Below are 4,323 nucleotides of genomic sequence, written 5' to 3' on the forward strand. Positions count from 1 at the left end.
TACATATCCTGTCTTATTTAATTCTTATAACAAACCTGTATTGTAGGTGACAGCATCCCCGCTTTAAAGATGAGGAATTTAGGGATCATAGGACTTATTCAAGGTTGCAGGACCTAAAGCTGATGTGTCATAAGAGTTACGTGTGGTGGGAAAAGTGTGTTTATTATGTTATTATATGTTTATTATTTATTATAATAAAGAAGCATGTTTTTCCTTTCCCAGGTAAAAATTCCCTAGACCATATAAACTTAATATTTTTTATTAGTATCTATTATTGAACTGGTAGAAACCATAAATGGTTCTGCCAAATACTGGTAGAGGACCAAAACCCAAAATAAAACAACATCTTCTGTATAGCAATCTGTGGTTAACAGAGGCCTTTTATCTACAGTATCATATTAGATCCTCCCACCAACCCTGAGAGGCAGGGTGGTCAGGTGTTCTTGTCTATGTTTTATAGATGAGCTGGTTAAGCCACCTAGTGAAAGTCTCATAATCACACAGAAGAGACATAACCCCGGTTTTAGATGTCAAGTCCAGAGATCCTCCACGTGGAAAGATGAACTCACTGTTTGGCATATCTTAAGTGCTTAGTACATGGTACTTGTGTTTTGTTATTACTTTTATTGTTATTCTCTACATCACACTGATTTCTAAGCAGACCTCTCCTTGGCCAAGTTGGCTGATGTCTACAAACCCAGCTAGCAAGCCCACTCTTTAATCCCCCAGTAAACCACTCAGCTGCAAACAATCAAACAAGTGTCTGGATGCTGGAAGCTGAACTTGAGTAGGACAGCTTTTGAGTGGCCAGTTGGGAAGCTTTGCGAGCAGAAGGGAACTTTGTTTTGCAATGTGGTGAGCTGTGTAGATACCATTTTATGCCTCTTCACCAAGATGGTCTTTAGGTTTCATTACTTTTCTCAAGGTTGCAGAGGTGGGACAGAGATGCCACAGTGACCACTAAAAATCATTGACTATTTAAGTTACTTTAAAATAAAAGTTGCAGTCATATGGAGGCAGTCTCAGACAGTCATTGAATGAAGTAATCAGAAAGTTATTCAGGGTTGTTCCTACGGGACAAAATGCTATGTGTCTTTGTTTAATCCAGAATTTTCCAAACTTAACTAGAAGCTATAAAAGAATTTTCAAAATTTAACTAGAAGCTATAATATCTATCATTTATTAAGTGTTCACCATGGCCAATTACTGTGCTGGGTAAATTACACATAGAAAGACCATATATCCAGGTGTGTCTGGGAAAGTCCCATTATTACCTGCCTGTCCTTGCATAATATATCATCTCCTTCACTCTCAAAGGTTTCCTAGAAAAAAAAAAGATAGATAGATGGATATACATGTGATTAAGAAATTTAGAAAAAATGTTAATCATAGAATTTAAGAATTATATATATATATATCTGAATGATGGTGGATAAAAGTTCTTTTAACTTTTCAAAATAAAATGTTGGGAAAAAAACATCCTGGTTGGAATGACAGATTCTATGGTTATCCAGTGTATATTGATCTTATTTAATACCTAAAATCATTCTCTAAGTTACAGTTATTATGTACATTTTAGAGATAACAGAATTAAGTCACCAAGAGGTTGAGAAAGTGGCCCATAGTGCACGTCTAGTAAATAGGATGGGTCCCCCAGCAAGGTGCCTCCAGAACCCATGCAGTTGGGAATAATACTATAGCCCCCTAAATGTACAATTCCAGCAAACAGCTTTTTTTTTTTTTTTTGTAACAGTGGGTTTTTTTCCTCTTTTTTAATTGAAGTACAATCAATTATAATGTGTCAATTTCTGGTGTACGGCACAATGTTCCAGTCTCATACACACACACACACACACACACACACACACACACACACACACACACACACACACACATACACACACACATACATATTCATTTTCATATAGTAATAGCAATTTAAATCCCATAGAATTGGTGTTTCCCAGAAAACATTTTAGGAAACACTGCATAGAGCAGTGCAGTGGCAGGGGTTGAGGGAGGAACTCACATTTATTTATTTATTTATTTATTTATCTTTTTACTATCTTTTATAGATCAGCTTTCTATTGAGCATTTTATATTACACAATTTTATTTACTTATCACAGTGACATTATTAATAGATGTTAATATCTTTATTTTATAGTGAAGAAATGGACACTTAGAGCTATTAAGTCACTTATCTGTAGTCAAACATCTAGAAGTTTCCATGCTGGAATTCAGATCTAGGAGTGTCTGCCCTCCAGACACCTCAGCAGCTTTTTAAAACTTGCCCACTGCCTCTGTCCTGAGTTTAGCCTGAAAATGAAATACATACCCACGTAGGAAGGCCCTGAATATTATGAATGACTATTAACTTGAATGTGAATATATAATACCAGTATAATTAGAATAATTCAGGTAATTCATAAAATTGTCTTAATATATGACATTTTTAGAGAACACTGAGGGTAGAAATGAATCATCTTTCAAGTTGTAGTACTAGATTCTATGATACTATATTTATTCAAATTCTTTAAGCAGCATTAACTGAGCACTTATTTGGTGAAGGAATCAAAAACCAATTACTCCTATTCCCTCTCAGGAAAGCAGACGAAGTCTATTCACTGATTTTCTACTTTGTGCCAGGCACCATGTCCTTCTCTGTCTTAGTTCTCTTAACTGAAAAATGGGATCTTAGAGGGTGGTAGTGTGGAAATCAAATAGGAGCCGCAAAGCCCTTAGAATAGTGCTTGCCTCATATTAAGACGTCATTCATTCATATATTCATTTATTTGACCAATTCATTTCTTCAGTCAACTGAATGCAGTAGGTGTCACACATCATTCTCTGTGCCAGGGATGTAACTGTGAACAATATAGATGAAGAACCTGCCCTCATGAAGCTTATGTTTTGATAAGAGAATCAAACAATATACAAACGGAAAAGTAAATATGTGTCGGGTGATATATTAGTCAGGATTGCCTAGATTGTGCTGCAGTAAAAAATAACCTCCAATCTCTGTGGCTTACCCCAGTTAAGAGTTTATTTCTCACACTACATGTTTAAAGCAAGTTAACAGGGGCTCTGAGATTCACAGTTATATAGGGATTCAGGACAGAGGCTCCGTCTTGACCTGTGCACCATGATCCTCAAAAGAAACAGGATGAACTGTTCAGTGACTCTTAGAGCTCCTACCAAGATGCCACATTCCACTGGCAAAGGCAAGTCTTATATCTGTGCCTAATGTTAAAGGGCGTAGCAAGTATGATGCTGGCACGTGCTTGGAAGTAGTGCAGAACTGCCCTGAAGGTGATTACAGACAGCGAGAAGAGGCCCCGGAGAGAAATAAAGCAGGATAGTGGGCACTAGGGGACCCCCGGGGCGAGAATGCTGTTTTATACAGATCAACTGTGGACAGCCTTAATGACAGGGTGATATTCAAGAGGAGAAATGAAATAAGGATGGTAGGTCTCGTAGTTATTGGCAGGAAGAGTTTTCTAGTCCAAGAAGGGAGCCAGGGTAAAGGCCCTGAGGCAAGAGCATTCTCGACATGTTTACAAAACAGCTAGAAGATCAAGATGATTGAAATGGTGGGAGCAAGGGAGAGAGTGAGGGAGAGAAGGTCAAAGAGAGCAGGGGGCCAGACCAGGTAGAGCCTTGCGGGTCGCCGTGAAGGCGGTCTCCAGTGCTGAGCAGGCTCGGCGTTTAGAGATGAGGAGAGGTGTCATCTGATGTGCACGTGAGTGGGATCACTCCAGCCACTGAGTGGAGAAGGAGGCTGTTGAATGATCCAGGGGGAGAGAGGATGCTGGCTTGGATCAGAGTGAAGCAGTGGAGAAGGTGAGAAAGGATGAGATTACAGACGTATTTTGAAAATGGAGTCAAGAGGATTTGCTCACTGACCAGACATGGGGTGTGAAAGAGAGAGAAAGGCGTCGAGGGCCAAAGGTTTTAATGTGGGAAACTGTCTTAAGGATGAAGTTGTAATTTACAAAGAGGTAGAAACTTCGAGAGGAGAACTCATTAAACATTATCCTAAGTATCATGATTGTTTGGTCTTTACAGCAGCTCTACCAGGAACGTGCTACTAGGCTCCTTTTCAAAAATACAGAATTGGTGCTCTGCGATGTTAGGCGGCTCATCCCAGGAAACAGCTCCAGATCATTTGGTTCCCAACCCCCAGGAGAGATACCATACACTGATAATTACAGGGCAAATTTCTTCTATTCTTCTGCTTTAGTGATTAACTAGTTTCTAACATATTTTTAAGTGTTGCATCATGAAGGCTAAATTACTTTAGCAATGAGTAAAACTCCCAATG

Source organism: Camelus ferus, chromosome 10, assembly GCF_009834535.1.
Source record: "Camelus ferus isolate YT-003-E chromosome 10, BCGSAC_Cfer_1.0, whole genome shotgun sequence".
NCBI lineage: Eukaryota > Metazoa > Chordata > Mammalia > Artiodactyla > Camelidae > Camelus > Camelus ferus.